At 38.4% G+C, this 19,075-nt stretch overlaps 1 protein-coding gene across 5 annotated transcripts in view; it reads left to right on the forward strand.

Annotated features, from left to right (window-relative positions):
- Positions 1-776: 776 nt before the first annotated feature.
- Positions 777-19,075, forward strand: part of HHLA2 (HERV-H LTR-associating 2) — a 135,895-nt gene continuing 117,596 nt past the window's right edge. Inside the window, exons 1-5 of one of the 5 annotated variants that reach the window (XM_015471258.3) lie at positions 777-2,681; positions 4,789-4,866; positions 5,837-5,916; positions 6,946-7,000; positions 13,679-16,192. The gene's annotated coding sequence lies outside the window, so the exon portion shown is untranslated. Of the gene's footprint in view, positions 2,682-3,974; positions 4,867-5,836; positions 5,917-6,945; positions 7,001-13,678; positions 16,193-19,075 lie in introns of those variants that run through there. The other 4 variants (XM_059887817.1, XM_059887807.1, XM_059887820.1 and 1 more) reach the window with 4 other exon arrangements.

A 19,075-nucleotide genomic window follows, 5' to 3' on the forward strand; every position in this document is an offset into this window, starting at 1 on the left:
CAATTATAATTAACTGTTTCATGGAGGGTTTTAGCAGGGTTCTTTGCAAGTTATCTGGTGACACCAGACATCTTTCCTTGATTTCACAGATTTTTCATGACTTTTAAAATGTGATGACTTCTATTTTTGCCCAGATTTTGAGGTATAATTTTATGCTTCTATTGTGGACTCCTTGGACTTCTGCATAAGTTTTTTCCTTTCTGTTCTGTAAGAGAGTGCATTTGTACTAGAACTTTTGTTAACACCACCTATTAAGAATGGTGGTATACTATGGTTGTCTTTTTTATTATAGGCTTCTATCTTGATGATAGCAACTTTCTCAGGTAGAAAATCTTAGGGTTTCCATAGCATTTCAAAGTCCTGAACTATTTGGAATGAACTTCCAAAATCGTATCAGTAATGTGTGTGTATCATATTTATTGGCAATTTAACATGCCCTTTGTATGACTACAAGTTCGACTATTTGAGCTGATTTGGCTTCTTTTAAGGGATTGGGTTCTATGAGAGAGTCTAGAGTAATTGCTTATCCAACAATACCATTCTGGTATTATTACCTTTCACTTTTAAAATAAAACTTATCAATAACAAAAAAGTGTGAATCTGATATGGGCATATCCCAAAGATCTGTTCTACGATGGATGCTTTTCAAAGTATAGAAGAACCATGTGGTTCTCTTTCATTAGGTAAGGTTAATCATGTTGCTGGACTAAGGATGCTAAATCAGTAGATATGAAAATGAAGGGAAAAAAAAAACAATATTTCATAATTGTTTCAGCATCAATAGAAAGTGCTAGATGTTTTCTGTTAGCAGTAGGGGCTGTGCTGCATGTAGTATCATCAGATTTATAGTTGACTGTTAGTTCAGAACCTCTGGGAAAGCAAATGTCAAGAAGTGCAGGATCTTCAGGTGTAGTCAACTACAGTGTTTAGACTGTGATCTAGGTCTGATACTTGTAAAAGAAGGAGAATTAAGAACAAAGCACTTCAAACTAGGTAAGTGTCAGAGAAAGTCATTTGGTCAACCTAACAGGGAGCTCTGGAGCAAAGAATGCCCTTTAAGGAAAAATGGCCAGGATCTTATACCAGAGTGCCTGAGCACAGCCTGCCTGAGGAGATTTGAGTGCTGTGATAGATTTCAAAAGCACAGTCCTTGGAAGTTGTCAGCCAACTGTACTCCTTGTGGCAAGTTTTCTCTTTACAGGAGGTGCTAATGGAACTTTGGGCTTCCCTGGTGGCTCAGATGGTAAAGAAAAATCTGTCCTCAACACAGGAGACCTGGGTTCTATCCCTGAGTCAGGAAGATCCCTTGGAGAAGGGAATGGTAACCCACTTCAGTATTTTTGCCTGGAGAACTCCATGGACACAGGAGCCTGTTGGGCTATGGTCCATGGGATCACAAAGAATTGGACTTGACTGTGTGAGTTTCACTTTCAATGCAACTATACATTGCTGTCATAGTCCACACTTGTTCAGGAGATGGCTTCTCCAGGCTTCCCATGGGCTTCTCTGCCTGAGTGGGACTTGGAGTAACCATAGCTTTACCATTGCATTTGATCTTGTGGTTGTAACCATAGCTTTACCATTGCATTTGATCTTGTGGCTTTAACTGGTAAGGTGAATCCTAGCTGATGGTCCAGATCTCTTAGACTGTGTTTGGACAGAGGGCCTTATTAAGTGAGGACATTGTTAGCTGTCCTTTAGGCAAAATTATAGAGAAATTTTGTCTGTTTCACATGAATGCAAGTGTTCTATTTTCATTCCTGGTTGGATCAGAAAAAAAAAAATGTTATGTCTCTGGTTGTGTGCCATGTACCTGAGGCCTTATTAATCTGCTCTAGCAATGAAACCACATTCAGCACAATGGCTGTGACAGGGGCTACTAGTTGGTGAGCTTGCCGTGGTCTGTAGACACTCTTTGGATGCACTTGATTTCTCTAGGATCAGAGTGGCAAATTAAATAGAAATAGAATAGGGACCACCACCCTTGTATTCTTTTTGGAATATGATATTGTTGTATATTTACTAGTATATGTAGTGTAAAATTATTTCAGAGGCTTCCCCCCTCTTATAGCTCCTGCCCCTAGGACAAGGACCCGTTATGGGGGTTATGCTAACTGACAAATATGTCAATCCTAATTATCTGTTTGAAGACTAAGAAACTGATGATGTGTGGTTCTGCAAACCAAGTAAATGTACAGTAAGTCAGTGTAATCCATTTCTTACCTGGAATTTGCATGTCCCCCTCTAACAGAGGAACCTTGACTGTGTTCTCTTATTATCAGTGTTCATAAAAACCTGATGCCCCAAAGTCTTGGGATATCTGGGTATTCTCCTTTCCCCTGTGTTCAAGTAAATGGCCATAATTTTCTTTGGAAAATAACTAGTGGAATCTTTACAGTACATATCTACTATGGTTTGAGAAGTCCTTCATCCTGAGGACTCAACCACCTCTTCAGTCAGTAAGTTCCGGGAAAACCTGATTGAGTTTGGGAACTACACAGAAGAATGTGACTTTTAAAAGAGATGACTGCATTCAGCTTTCTGCTTTTCCATTCTTACCTTATTTTGTTTGTATGTGGTAGCAGCATCCTTACTAACTGCTGGTCTGTTTTGTCTCTAGACACTGCAATCCCCTGTGGGATAAGCCACTTAGCCGCCTTCTAAATTTGCTGGTTGTTAAGGTAATTTGGGGGTCTCTGGTTTATGGTATTTAAGCACCACCACCTCTCTCCTATTTTTGCCCATGAACCCCATTGCTATGAATGAGCCAAACCCTAATACTGCCTTTCCTACTCTTAGCCCTGACCTGATGAAGTTTTTTTGTTGTTTGTTTATTTTTGCTGGTAATGCCTGTGAAATATAAAGAGGAAAGTAAGCAGGAATAGGGAAAGCCTTCTGACTATGATGCAGATCTGACATTTATGAAATAGGTCAGGGAATGAAGGACAGATTAGATAGGAAAAGTGTGAGGCTGAGGTATCTTGAGTTTGACAGAGAGCTACAGAGCAAAGACAGCATCACAGAATGCTGGCATTGGCCAGAAGTAATCACATTCCAGTACTGCTGTTTTTCTGTCATTGGCTGGGAGCTGTCTGGGGAGGATTGTCTTTGGCCCAAACACAACAGTAGATCCTGAAGATGCTACAGCTAGAGATTGTCAGTGGCTTGTATTCCTTGTTATAGGTTCTCCCTGAAAGGGAGATCTGAGCAATGTGCTTTTGTACTTTTATGTTGCCAAATTAGATGTGGGCTAGAGGCTAGACATTACTTTTTACATTTCACGTCTGTGATCATTTCCCTTCTTTTTGAATCACATTCATTAGAATTTACTTAGTGAATTTATTCTGGTTGTAAAAAAACAGAATAATTTAATATCTTTTTTCTTCAGAATGTCTTTAGGTATGGAATGATGTTATCTTACGTATATTATTTCTCCATCTTCTACTTTCCATGATAGTCTTTTAAGAGTTCAACCATTGTTCTGTTGCCTTTATTTTATAGGCTGTCTTTCAACTTCTCTCTGACTAACTTCAAAATCTACCTTTCTTTAATATTTATGATGTGTCAATGTATGGTTTTATTTTTTTCTGCTTCAGACTTTTAGGAAATCTTGATATTTTAATACTTATAAAAATTATCAGCCATTATCCATCTCTTCCTCAGGTTCTCATGTCCTTCTGGAACTCCAGATAGACATTCTATTCTATTCTATTCATTCTGTTCTCCATGTCTCTTGCTGTCTCCCTTATATTTATGTATCAGTCCTTCTAAGATGCATTTTGGGTTTTTTTTTTCAAATTATACTTCCAGTGTAGACAGAGCAAATAAAATTAGCTTTTTAATTCATACTCTGAACTTTATATTTTATGCACTATATTCCTTTATACATATTCTGTTTGATTGTGTTTTAAATCTCTTAGTTCTTATTCTTTGAAATCTCTTGTTCCTAGCTCATTCTCAAAGATCTCATTTCTTTAAATATATTTGCTTTTTGTTCTCATTGATAATTCTGATATTTGAAATGTTTATGGGTCTGACAGTTCTTACTCATAATACATTTTCATTATTACTTTGTGATTTGTCTTTTGGTATGTGTAAGGAGGTGCTCAGTTTTCTTGGAGTTTTATCTGTGGGAATTCTTAAGAGTTCTGGGTGATTGTTAAGTTCCTATAGAGGATTGATATTTTCTTATCTTAGTATCCTGGAGGTACAACTAATCCAGTACAACTGCAAATTAGTTCTGTGCTTCGGGTTTCCTTGGACTACACAGGTAGCTTGAGTGTTGACAGTGAACTTGACAACAAGTTGATGTTTGTGTGTTCTCTGGGAGACATTTGTTTTTATTTTCCCTTCACCTAGCACCATGTTTGAAAGGCATGTTTTCTTGATGTCATCTTTTAGGGCAATGTTCTTTTTTTACCTTATATTCTGAAGGAGTCAAAATTTTATGCAGGATATTCTATTAGAGTATTAAGATATTTTGTTAGAATACTAGGGCTTTCCTGGTGGCTCAGAAAGTAAAGAATCTGCCCACAGTGCAGGGGACCCAGGTTTGATCCCTAGATCAGGAAGACCCCCTAGAGAAGGGAATGGCTACCCACTCCAGTATTCTTGCCTGGAGAATCCCATGGACAGAGGAGCCTGGTGGACTGCAGTCCATGGGATCTCAAAGAGTTGGGCATGACTGAGTGACTAACACTTGTTCTATTAGATTCCCTAACTAGATGGGACATAGGACTTAGTTCTTCCTCATTTTGACTCACAAAGAATCTCCTTGAGACCCTCTAGGGTTCCTCAGAAACTGACAGATCAAGAAATGGATTCGGTGCCTATTTGTTCAACATTCCTGGTTTTAAGTAATTTGAGGTAATTTTTTCTTATGTTCCATAATTTTGTCTATTGACATTTTATAGAAGATTTTTAAAATATTTACATAAATTCTTAGATTAGGTTGTGAATGGTTGTTTGGGATATTTAATCTACCATACTTCTCAAACTGCAAATATTGATAGCTCTTTATTATACACTTTATTTAATTCCAACTTCCCCCCAAATATTTCTTATTCAAATTGCATATTTTCGTAATTAGATCCTTTAAATAAAATCAACATTCAATAAAAATCTAACTTGCCCAAAGGTACTCCTAGGAGGAAAGCTCCCAGTGAAGGAGAAGGAAAAAAGTTAACTAGTTCAGGGAAAATAACCTGTTTGTCCCCAAATATTTCCTTTATTAAAGCCAACTTGCTGCTTTCCTTTGTTATCTAACACAAACTGCTGTTAACAAAACTTATTGCTTTCTGGTTTACCTGTTGTACTTCTAGAACCTTCATGTTTCTATTGATCTTCTGTCATCTTCTCCTTTCTATCCCCACAGGCTATTTTGAATGCTCTTATTGTAAGGCAACATTCAATCCATTGAAAAGTAGAAATATGTATTTCTGAGGTACCCAGTTACATTATTTTTCCTGTGCTAGATTCTAAAAGACTAAAAAAATTTCACTGAACTCTGAAAAACCTTAGCCTCAATTTCCTCTCCAGTTCTTACTAAACCAAATTGTCCCCTCAACGGCTGCTAAACCAATCTTGATGTCCTTGCATTTTCTTCTGTGATTATTAATAACACAACCTCAGTTTTCTCATACCCTTCAAGAACTTTCATAATGAAATTGACCTTCCTTAATATAGCCTATAAAAATCTTTTAAGTGTCTTGTCCCCCTAGAACACTCAACTTGAGCACTCATCATAAGTTTTAAAAATAAATGCTTGAGTTAACTCCTTTTGTTTTTCTTCTCCTTTCACAGTCCTTTCATTCAATAAGTGCTTATTACTTTCCAGGTAATGAGGACCCTAGTTGCTAGGATGACAGCGTGAAGAAATATGATACTTGTCTTCAAGCCTTTTAAAAAAGTATATAGGTAAGTAAACAGTTTCCTTGTCATTTGAAACATTCTTCACATCCACTGGTAATTGAAGAAATACAATCCAAGGTTGGGTAAACTTGACATCTACAGATGAATAGGAGAAAAAATATGAGGACATATCTGACTCATATGGAGATGATAAATCTATGTTTCTGGGAATGGGAGTTCCTTGTGTAACATGCAGAGACAAAATCCATTCCACAGAAATATACACACATCTGATCTTCAAATAAAATAGGCTCCTTCTAAGGAATTTTTATCCTTCAACTCTCCTTCAAAGTAGGTTGGAGATTCTGAATTTACATCTTCCAGAAAAATCTTTTAAAATGAGCCTGTAAAAAGTTAGATGGATTCATTTATTGTTTTTAAGAAAGTGTAAATGTTTTAAACAGACCACTGGAGGGGCAACCAAATTGACATACCTGAGGTTTCTCAAAACACATTAGATCATCTTCACCTTCAGATGACTTTAACTTGTCGGGAATCTGGAACCTCAGGGTTATTGTCTCCAGCTCTAAATAACTATTTAATAACCAAAAGAAACTCTCATTGCATAGTCCATTGTTTTAGAGTTGCAAAATTATTTTAAAAGTGTTCTTCACTCAATAATGTGCTTTTGGAATGTTGTAGTTACATTTGATTATGCATAGCTCTCATCCAAGAATTTAGTTCAGGAGAAATAGGACTCTGTATCTGTACATTACACTATCTATGTCCCTGTATTGCTGTTCTACAGTGAAGGAAATTCTGGTTTCTGACTGCTGGGAGGGAAGCCTGAATCCTCCCTTGTGGTGTCTGTATGTAACTCCCTTACACAAGAGTCTTTGACTCTTCTGGTAACTGTCTCCTCTTCCGTTTTGCTGTCTTCACTATAATTTTACTTCCCCCTGCTGTGGAACAATGGTGGAACTGGGCGGGGGGGCGGCGAGGCGGGGGCGGGGGGGGGGGGAGTCAGGGAAAGACCAGTGATAATGGGAGGATTTTATTGCATTATTCTGGCAGTGTGCCTTTTTTTTTTTTAAGGTGTGGATATCATTCAGATGAGAAGGTTGGCATGTGGAGCCACTGTTCCTATGAGGTAAATATCTGGTGTCATTCCCATTCTGTTACTGGGGAAATGGCCCTATTGTGAGAGAATTTCCCCCAAGGCATTCCTAAAATTCACAATGATACAGGAGGAACTTGCATTTGAGTAGATGTTTGAGTGTCTGCTATAGACAAGGGGCTTTGTTAAGGAAATCACATCCCTATATGAAATAGCCAACTCCAAGGAGGAAAGGCAGGAATAGTCTTATTGGTATTGAGAGGATGTAAAGGTCTGGCAGATACTGATCCCTGGAACTAGAAGATTCAGAGGAAGTCTTGTAAAATGCACCCGAAAGGTCAGAAGGTTGGTAAAATAGTTTCATTTCAAAGAGAAACAATTCAGTAGTTCACTGTCTACAGTGGGCCACGCACCTTATATATTGTCTTGTTTAGTCTTCTGCACCACCCTATGAGGCGGGTGTTTCCCGGGTCTCACAGAAGCTAAAGTGACAGAGAAGGGCTTCCCTATCACTGCTTCCAGGCAGACTAAGTGGAAGCACCTGTCTCTTTTTATTCCACTAAGTACAATAAAAACCCTGAACACTGTATATAGAATAATATAAGGCTCTGAAAGGTAGAAAGAGAAAGGACAACAGGCTAGGGCATCCAGGACCCAAGGAGCTACAGTGTAGAGAATTCCTTGGGTTTTCTCTTAGCCTTCCTCCTGACCCAGGAATCGAACCCAGGTCTCCCACATGAAGGCAGATTCTTTGCTGTCTGAGCCACCAGGGAAGCCCTTGAATCCTAGACTCTAGCAACTGGAAATGCCAACAGGCATAGATGAAAGGGCCAAAACAAAAGTCTGTTCTCTCTACTAAACAAGTCAGAAAGGGAAATCCTAGCAAGACAGAAAACTTAGACAATAGCCTCTCAATTTATACCAAACATCACAGAAAAATGGTGGTGGGAGAACTGAGGCTTATATTTTCTAGAGGCTGTAAGAAAGTGCCACACCCCCCTGCGGAGGTGGTGGGAGAGAAGGCTGAATAGGAAACTGGAACTTTTGTCCCCCCTAGGCAGAAAGGAGAACTTTGCCCACCCCTGAGTGCCAACAGAGACTGTGTGGGACCCTGGAGTTCCACCCCACTCTGCAGTAGGGTTAGGTAGTTAGAATAGGAAAAAGGAATCCAAAATAGTGTTGGCTAAAAGACAAAGGAAAAAGCCCTCCAAAATGGAACAAAGGAAGGTCTGAGGACTGGAGTGAGAACCTCAGATGAAACAAACAGCCCTCCTGACTAGCCCAATTTACATAGGGCAGGCTCAGGGGGAGGAGAAAAAAATATATAAAAAGAGGAGCCAAAATGAAGCCCCTCTCTTTTTTTGGATCAACCTGCCCTCATGCCTTGAGGATATATTTTCCTTTGTTTGTCAAATAAAACTGAGCTGTAAACGAGCTGCAACACTGGTCTACCACTTCAAATTTTTCCACGGCGAGACAGAACCGAGGAAATTACACACTCCCCGGACAGTACAGGAATGACATCCCTACCTTTCCCCACTGAATCTGTATCAGAAAAAATCAATTAAAATACAGTGTAAGAGTAAGATCTAAAGTCTCAAACTAAAAACTGTTGCTCTGCAAAAGTCTCTGTTAGAAGGATGAAAAGACAAGCTACAGACAGAAAATATTTTTAAACCATGTGTCTGACAAAGGACTAGTATTTAGAATATATAAAATGTGCTTAAAACTCAACAATAAATAAGCAAATCATTAGAAAATGAGGAAAAACATAAACAGACATTTCACTGGAATATATAAGTTAGCATGTGAAAAGATATTAACATTGTTAGGTAACAGGGAAATGCAAATTAAACTCAGAATGAAGTACTGCCTACCTATCAGAATAGCTAAATGGTGACAGCACCACATGCTGATTAAAAAATAGTGACACCAAATGCTGGTGAAGATTTAGAGAAATTGGATCACTCATATTGCTAGTGAATTACTCATACTGCTGGAGGGAATATAAATGGTACAGCTATTCTGGGAAATAAGCAGTTTCTTAAAAAAACAAAATATTCCAGCAATTGCACTCCTGGTATTTATCCCTGCAAATGAACACTGTGCTCACTCAGAACCTGTTCATAGATACTTATGGCAGATTTACTGGTAACAGCCAAAAACTGAAGTCAGCCCTCATGTCCTTCAACTAGTGAGTGGTTAAACTGTAGTACTCACACTATAGAATACTACTTAGCCTTGGAAAAGGAATGCATTAGTAACACATGCAACAGCCTGGATGAATCACCAGAGAATTCTGCTAGGTTTAAAAAGACAATCCCTAAAAGTAATACACTATCTGTACCATTTATAAGACATCGTCACAATGACAAAATTATAGAGTGGAGAAAAGATGAATAAATTCCAGGGGTTAATGGGTTAAGTAGGGTGAGACTGCTAAGTCACTTCTGTCGTGTCCGACTCTGTGCGACCCCATAGACGGCAGCCCACTAGGCTCCTCTGTCCCTGGGATTCTCTAGGCAAGAATACTGGAGTGGGTTGCCATTTCCTTCTCCAATGCATGAAAGTGAAAAGTGAAAATGAAGTCTCTCAGTCATCCCTGACTCTTAGTAACACTAAGGACTGCAGCCTACCAGGCTCCTCTGTCCATGGGATTTTCCAGGCAAGAGTACTGGAGTGGGGTGCCATTGCCTTCGAGTAGGGTGAGAGGAGGAAGATAAATGTGCCTAAAAAGGTCAATATGAGCTAATCTTGTGGTGATGGACATGTTCTGTATCTTAACTGTATGAATATCAATACCCTAGTTGTTACAGACTGAATTTAACACCTCCCCCACCAAAATTCATAGTTGAAATCCTAACTACCAAGATCTCAGAATGTAATAATATTTGGAGATTCAGTCTTTAAAGAGGTTCCTACATTGAAATGAGGTCATTAGGAAGAGTCCTAATCTAATATGAGTCATTTCCTTTTAAGAAGAAATCCTAAGACACATACAGAGGGGAGACATAAAGACCCAGCAGGGAGACAGCCATCTACACGCCAGGAGAAACCAACCTTGACAGCAAAGACCTTGAGGTGTTCAGCTCACCTGAACTTTAGCTTCTGAGGTCTCTTGACCTCAGAAGGAACTAGCCTTGCTGACAACTTGTTTTCAGACTTCAAGCCTCCAGAACAGTGACAAAATAGCTTTCAGTTGTTTAAACCACCTAAACTGTGGTAGTTTGTTATGGCAGTCCTAGGAAACTAACACATTCATTCTAATATTATACTAGTTTTGCAAGATGTTATCTTTCAGGGAAACTGGGTAAAGGGTACCTAGGATCTCTTTGTCTTATTTCTTAACAACTGTACATTAACCTATAATTATCTCAAAAAGTGAAAAACAAAACACAAAAGTGGCTCTGTGGTTCAAACGTAGGTCTGTTGCTAAAGCTTATACCAAAAATCTGACCCAACCTTTGACACAGTCCTGTGTCAGAGGACCATCAGTTCTGACACTGAGTCAAAAATCTAAACTATGAATTCAGACTTAGGTGATTGACATGGGTGCTGACCTAGAGGCTTAGTGGTGACAGGTCAGAGGTAGCATTTTGCACTGGGGTTTTCTGATTTTCTTAATTGTGGATCAATACTTACTGACTGCTTTCTTATAGAAAAGGCATTTCATAGACCCATATCTTAGAGTTGGGAGTGACTTCAAGTTCTGTTGCTTTCATATATAAGTGAAACTACCTCACCAAATCTTAAAGGTAATTGATACCACACAGTGTTCTGTGACTTTCTATAAGTCATATGTGTAGTTTTGAGTGCAGCGATTTCATAGTGATTAAGAATATCTCTGGTGGCTCAGTTAATAAAGAATCCACCTGCAATGCGGGAGACCTGGGTTCAATCCGTGTGTTGGGAATATCCCCTGGAAAAGGGACTGGCTGCCCACTCCACTATACCTGCTTGGATAACCCCATGGACAAAGGAGCCTGGCAGGCTACATTCCATGAAGTCACAAAGAGTTGGACATGACTGAGCAACCTTCACTTGACTTCACTTCAGGCATATATTGCAGGTATTTTTAGTACCACATAGACCTGAAATGCCTGTCAATTACATTGGGTCCTCAAATGAAAAATAGTATTTTGAACTAAAGAAATAGTAGTCTGTAGCCATGCTTAAATAATAAAACTCTAAAAGACAAACTCTTCTGTTAAACTTGGGATACTTCTGTCTGTTTCTTATGTGGTAAGGGATTTTTGTAAGGACTTTCAGAGGTAATTTTGACTTTGCAAGTGTTTTGCTTTATATGCTGACTTTGGAAATTAACCTCCTCATAAAATCCAATCCCACTTTGCTATTTTGACACTTCTTTTGTCTGAAAGTATTCATTAACATTTCACGTAATTGCCCCATTTCCAGAGCAAGTATATAATTTCCTACAGAGTGACGACTTCATAATGCATATCCAATAAAGTCCATCCTGTCTCCCAGTATTTGATGCCTTAGTCTTACCATGAGCTCCAGAGAGATTTTTCTGCTGTGGAACCTGTTGAAACTTGTTGACCATTTGCACCATTACAAGGTGACCACTGGTGGTGGCTGTTTGTAATGTCTACTGTTCCTCAGTCATTGTTGTTCTGTGAACATCTGGCTCTTTTCTGTGCACTCCAACTGATTGTTGCCAAGTCAACATAGTATAAGATTTTAAGCAAAATTGATCAGAGCACTTTCATAATTTTGTTTTTACCAAGACAGTCATGTAAATATGAATCTAATTTTGATTATAATATTGGAGAATAGGGAAATACATGACAGTGTATCTATGGAAAGCTATGTTCTAGTGGAATACAAAGTGAAAAGATGGGCTTATTGAAACAAAGATATTCTATTTTTTGACTAAGGAGTGAATTACTTAGAGCTTCAATAATTTTTTAAAATTGTGCATCACCAATGCAATGGACATGAACTTGGGCAAACTTCTGGAGGTAGTGAGGGTTAGGGAGGCCCAGCATGCTTATATCCATGGGGTCTCAAAGAGTCAGACGTGACTGGGCAACTGAACAACAAAAACAATACATATTTTTCCTCAGGAATTAAAAGCAGTCATGAAAACTGATTTCACTTTATTATTTTTTCCACTGACATGACCTGTTATTTTTATGTTCAAGCAAACTACACTTTAAATGTTCTTTAAAAATTGTATTATTATTAATTATGTGGATAATTCTGGTGTTCATGGAAGTAACTGAGGCCTATTTATAGGTATATCTGCTTTAGACTTTGAGAGAAATAGATTCCTCAGCCACTCTGTATTGACTCTTGTGTGTACTTTTGGAAACCCTGGAAAAAATCCAGGTTTTCCACATTGATGAATGTGTCAGCCAGTATATCTGAGATTCATAAGCTGGGTCTTGATTTCTTTGCTTCATATTTATAACATAATACACAGCATCTCAATCTTTAGTGACAAGCAATCACAGCAATGTTTACATTCAGGTTGCTTGATTTCTGGTGTCTGTCAAATATTATAAAATGATCTTTGTTGGCTTTTAAATCAGAAGCATTGTGGCTAACTGATCTGATAGTCTGCATAAGCTGCATAGAACTGTTCCTTTTGGTACTACTACTTATACTTAGATTTTTCCTTTCCAAATCAAAAATAGTTTCACATTCAGCAGTTGGTTTTCTGAATACTGTGCTGATATGTGAAGCTGATAACAATATGGTACTTTGTCCAAGAGATTTTCTTAATTTTTTAACCAGAAACAGAGAAGATGATCATGTTCCATCTTTATAAAATTAGTGAAAGCAACCCCCATTAATACATATATGTATAGATAATTACAGTGGATAAACATTGGTATTATTGCTATTATAAACCTCAAAGCTATAAGGACATCATTGTGTTTTCTCCATTCTGTAAGACTGTAAACCATCAATATATACATAAAATAAGAAGCCGTAAGAATTAAGTTTTTACTTTTTATTAGAAAACATAGGATGAAAAGAAAACAGCCAGGAAGGTTTATAGATGTAGAACTCTCTGAACTGATCCTAGAAATGTCACTGGGTAGTTATAGCTACTTCTAGCTATTTTAAGTCATCTGCAAAAGGGCAATTTATGTATTTCTTTTCTTATTTACATATACATCATTCTTCTTAAGTGATCACTGCCTTAAAAGTAACCACAATTTTCCCTTATTAACCACCTAATGTGTGCAAGGCTGAATAGAATTTATGGAAGTTATACTTGATATTCAAATATTAAGTCTTGAGGCTGTTCTTTGTGATTGTAAGTGGAAAAAGAGTATTGAGTTTTAGCTCTGGTGATTGATAGGGTAATAAGAATGAACCAGAAAATCAAAAGAATGTTTTCATAGCCTTAAGTAATTGGGTTTCTCCAAGAAGCAGAGCCTGAGCTAAGTCTTTCATGCAAGTAGTTGAACTGAGGAAGGGAACCCAAATGGTGGAGGGCCCTGAGAAGAGTGAAAGAAGGAAGGAAAGAGGGAGGGTGAACCCAAGGGTGTTCTTGAGTTAACAATTCCCGTGGGTAGCTGGGGCTTTGTCCTGGTGGGGGAGGCATGTTTTAAGGAACCATGTAGAAAACTTTCAAAATTGTCAACAAGAGACCCTGAAGAAAGGAAAACCTTGACCCCTCCAGGCTGCAAATGAACATTGAAGGGTGTTAATTTTCTCTCCTTTATGACTCTCTAGGAAACAGAATCCCTGGGATGAACAAGATAGACACACAGAATGGAAGAATAGATGCACAGAATTGCACATGGAAGCAATTTTAAATGATAACACACTATAAAACTGAAAATTGTTGAGGCTGTTCTATACATGAGATGTGTGAAAATACAAGGAAAACAGAGAACAAAGAGGAGGTCACAGATAGAATCTTGAAGAATGAGAAGCCCCAGCATCCGATGTGACAATTCTGTAGCAGCCATGGGCCAGGACAGGAAGAAATGCACAAACGATGACAGACATCACGTTTAGCATCTAGGAAAACAAGGGTGTGAATTTAACAGATCAAATTTTCTACTAGCTAGTACTAGGAGATTGTTTCTTGTTAGAAATAAAAATTGATAGAACTGATTTAGCAAATGCCTAATATATAATGCTTAGTCTGCCTTTCAGACCAATTTAAGATTGTCTAAATTTTAGTCATGTCTGTCTACTCCTCCACGTTAGAGCTCAAATTCACTTTCTTCTGCAGTGTTTTGACAGTTGAAAGACTCTGGTTGGATTATTAATTTCAGCCGTATTTGATCTCTGAGGATTCAGCAGTAACTACTCTCCCATCCTCAAGTTACACAACAGTTATACTTTTATTTCTTCAGAACTTTTGCAAATTTAATAAGTGTTAAATGCCAGTGTTACTTTAAATTCTCTTCTGAGCCTTAGAGTAGGTGCATATGCATGATAGATACGATCAATGTTAACAATATTCCATATGCCATTTCTCCTCCCAGCAACTTGAAGACATTATGTAGGAACTTGGCAGAGGAGAATCCAAACTGATACATACTTGGATTGGTAACAGCTGTCAGAGTTTAACAATAGAACCTCTGCAAGCAGTGACCCTGTGGGCTTCCCTAATCTAGTTCCTAATGGCTCATCCTGCTTCCTTTCATGTACCCCTTCCTGGAGAGGCAGTGACAAATCCATCTCAAGGGAAAGGTGCATAACCTACAGCTGTTGATCTAGTCTTTAGTTATAGTATAAATGTTGAGTTGAGGTAACTTTCTCTGTGACATTAACCTCAGAGCAACCCTCATCTCTCATCTATTGATATTCTTAAAAACCGTAATTCTATTTTTACTTCAGCTTTAACAGTCTCTGCATAATAAATACCTATATGGTATTTCATCTTAAGACTTCAAAAATGTTCAAAGACTATCTGATTCTTCTATTTTGAGATTCTGTGAAAGTCTGTTCTCCCCATGTGTGGGCTTTAGGATCTTAGCTATTTCCTTAAACTAATATTAGAGTGGCTGTGATGTATAAGGAACTGTGTGGCCCTGGGGACTCAGAGGTGAAAGCTGGGATTGCCTGTGTCTTTAAAGGAAGCCCTTGTTTGATCTTATTTCATAATGAATCTTATTAAATAGTGATTTAAGTTGGCATGGGTGACTTTGGGGATCCTGGGAGGGGAACAGCAACCTCCAATTCAGCTTTCAGGGAGTAGTAAAAGACTCACCACTGGTGAGAGCTGAGTAGAAGAAGGAGGGAGAGGAAGTGGGAAGAGTTCTCCCTCCCGCAATGTACCTTGCCTTCTCCTCCAAGTGTCTCTATTGGCAGGCGGCTAAGTGGATGTGGGCAGTAATGCACAGAGGCTAGATAGTCAGCCAGGGCCACAGGATCAAGGACTTGGTGTGCCTTTTGATCAGACAAGAGAGTCCTGCTGAAGTCCTTTCAAAGAGTCTAATGTCCTGGTGAAGTAACAAGCAAATACTGACCACCTACTATGTGCTAGTATGTAGTAGGCACATTGCTAGTTGGGGTTACAGGAGTGAGTAAAGCATGATGCCTAGTGTCTTCCACATGCGTGAGTGTATGTGTGAGAGAGAAAAGTAAACACCCAATAATTATAATAGCAATAGCATAAATCAGAGGCACGCACTGCTAAGGTCTCCCCACAGAGTTCAGGGGAGTCTTTACAAAGAAAGCTATTCTCTGAAGCTGAGTGTGTTCATCTTGAGTATGCTCCCAGTCAGAACTGCAATGAGAATTGTAGGTGCAGATGTGCTGTGACTCTGTGCAAGGTTATGGCTCTTTTGCATGGCACCATCAGCACTCGCTGCAATCAGCAGCAGGTGATTGTAGTAATCTAGCCAACTAGATAGGCTTGCTCTGCACCTGGAGACCAGAGAGCAGTCCCACCCCAGGGAGGTTGCCTGGGTCTTGCTGATGGTGAAGGATGGCATGCAAAGCATGCTCCCAAAGGGGCCAGCTGCTCCATTATACTATCTGTAACTGGGCGTCCTGATTTCTGGACTTTAAACATCTGTATTGACCCTGATCTGCGTAGGGTCAGGAGTCTTGCATTACATTATTGGTTTCCTTGAACTATCATAGGCAAGTAATCAAATACACCTTTAGACTTCGCTTTCTGACTCAGACTGTATTCATCAGTACAACCTCTCACACCTGAATTCAACCTGTATTCTTATGAACTGCTTAGTGATATGGACTTCTGGGAGGCCTACACTTCTAAGTAAGGTAAGATTTTTTTCCTAAGCCTAAAACTTAAAATAGGGCAAGAATGACACAAAAATTATTTTTCTGTTAATAAAAAATTGTGACTGTTTTTTGTAACTGTGAATTGTAGATTGATTTAGGGCAGATATCTACAGTTGCAAAAAATGTGCTTACTAAATGGTTTTCTTGGAGGATCATGCTGAAATATTTCAAATAATTTAGCAAAAATGGTAAAACACAAAGGACAGACATCATAATCTTCTGATAAAGTTGTGAAAGAGCGATGAGAAATGTTTGTTCTGAAAAGTATTTAGGGAAATTCGTGTCTGAGAGTGTATTCTCACCTCTGATTATTCCTCTGGTTACACTACAGAAGCTTGTTAGCTGACCCAAGGATACATCTTTTCTCCCTGTGTGGGGGAAGAAAAAGAAATGTGGTTTATCTAGCAGAATCAAGTGACTTTTGAATTCTAAAATAAGAAGCTGAAGTTGGCTACTTATTTACACTGTCTCAAGGGAGTCATTAAGTAAAGCTCCTTTTTAATACCTAAGAAAGAACTTAACAAATTAAGATTTAATTCTCATTAGATTTATGTTGTTTGGGACTTGGGACATTAGAAAAAAAAATACTAAAAGATAATTTATGTTTTTGTGTTGCTGCTACCTAAGAAGGAAAACTGGATTTTCCACATTTCCCCAAACTGTGGAGGAAATCCTTCTGTCTAAACAGTAAACTGGTGTCATCTCCCAGATTTATAAGCAAATTTTCTTTTTTTTTATATAAGCAAATTTTCATGAAAAGTTATAATAAGTTGTGGTGGTTAGGATCATAATCTCTAGGGGCAAATAATCCTTGACATGAATACCAGTTCCACCATTAAGCAATTGTATATTTTTCTCTGAGGCTTAGTTTCTTAGTTTTTAAAGTGAGGTAGACAGGACCTCTGAGGTTTGCTATGAAGAAGCAAACTGTATTTAAAGTGCTTAGCAACATGCCTGGTGTGTAGAACATGTTCCATAAATATTGATCATTATTATTTCAGAATATAGATAAGACGAATAATTTCCTAATCACATTGTAACATGATATTTTAATATACTCTCATAAAACTGAGAATCCTGAACTTAAGTAAATTAGGTTCCTTGGAGGAAAGTTCTGCCCAGTTTCAGTCTGTCCCCCGCAACCCACCCCCCCCAACCCACCCACCGCCCATTTCCCACCTCAGCGTGCTCTATCAGCTGGTTTGTGCTGGAGAAGGCACCAATTCCTGGATTTAGTTTTCTTCCAGACACGTAGACAAGACCAACGTTGTATGAATATTTTGATCAGTAACTGGGGATCCTGGGCAGCCGCTCCCTGCTGTGGTCAGTAACTAAGTATACATTGTATAGTAAGGAAATCATAGGTGTCTGGGTCAATGAGAAATGCCCAGACACTTGCAGGAGTGGAAATTTTGTTCTAAACTTTACATTACAGCCTCCTCTTGGATGCTTTAAATGAATATCTGTAACTGACTTCCAACTCCAGACATGTAGAGATTTCCCCAGCAGCAGTTCAGGGGCTACCAAACTGCCCAGTCACTCCTTGATTTAGTTTAAGCCCTAGGAAGACCAAATTGCCTGCTCAGGAAAATTCCAGTCCTTCTCAGACTTCTCCCAGGTGAGACTGGCCCTTGGGTATACACTCCCTAGGACTATGACCTGACTTTCCTAGGATAGAAAACTAGGGTCCAAGTTCATTCCACTTAACTGGAGCTATAAACATATGTCATCCTAAAACTCCTGCTATTCTTGCTTTGTTTAACTTTAGGTTCTCCTAACAACACACTCTCTTTCTCACATATGTACACCTTTCATTTGTATTCAGTTGTGTTAAAGCATTCAAAATACCTCAAATTTGGCCCAAAGCAAAGTTCCCAGTAAATATTTTAGGGTCTCTTTTACTCCATGATTTTAAAAAAAATGTATGTGTTTCTTTTGCGATAGAGTTTACCCTTGGAGGCTTGCTTTTCTCTGAAATTCCTTTCCATCAGGTCTCTGTGATAATGCCCTCTATTGCATTCCTCTCTGTTGAAGAATCAGATGTAGCTAAAAGGGGCAGCTGTTTATCATCTCTTCAGAATTTTTCTCTGTAAAGCCTGCTAAATGTCCCTTCAGAGGGTTACTTTTAAATTTTGAGTAGTAGAGGCTTGCTCTTCCTTTAATGATCTTGGAACCTTGTATTTTATAAATTGTACATCACTCCTTATCAGCTGTTTAAGAGTTCAGACTAAGAATTCCCAATCAACCAGATATTGAGATACCAACCAGAGATATGTAAAAGTACGTTTACGTTAATGCTTTCTGTTTCATATGTGTCTTTGCCGTGGCCACCCAGATTCTGTCCTACATACCATCTTTGACTAATGGGGTTCTTTTTATCCAGTATAATATAGATTAGAGGCAGCGTGGAGACCACTTTCTAAAGAGAAAAGCTTTCTCTTTCTGCCTCATCTTCTATCTGCCTTAGCTGAAATCGCTAGAATGTCCTGTCAATTCATTGATTTGTACAAGATCAATGTTACTGACTTTAGTAATATTTCTATCTGTTGGATAATAAAGTTCAATATCATTTCAAATTAAGAAAGTAAGTATTCTCTTGGAAAACACCACTGTCTTACACAAAGTTCAGTACTTCACTAAATGTTCTTTCCCAGTAATATGTTTAAAAGTTTACTCATTGTTTTGGCACTACCTTAGCCATATTTTTCCTTTTAAACCCAGTCTGGTTAAACTGGGCCTCCCTTCTCATGCTATCCCAGATCACCTAATCTCTACCTCAGTCTGCATTAAGTATTTTTAAGAAACACATAAAATAGACTTTCTTAATTTATACATTCTTTGAATCATTTCATCTAATCATTT

Source organism: Bos taurus, chromosome 1, assembly GCF_002263795.3.
Source record: "Bos taurus isolate L1 Dominette 01449 registration number 42190680 breed Hereford chromosome 1, ARS-UCD2.0, whole genome shotgun sequence".
Lineage (NCBI taxonomy): Eukaryota > Metazoa > Chordata > Mammalia > Artiodactyla > Bovidae > Bos > Bos taurus.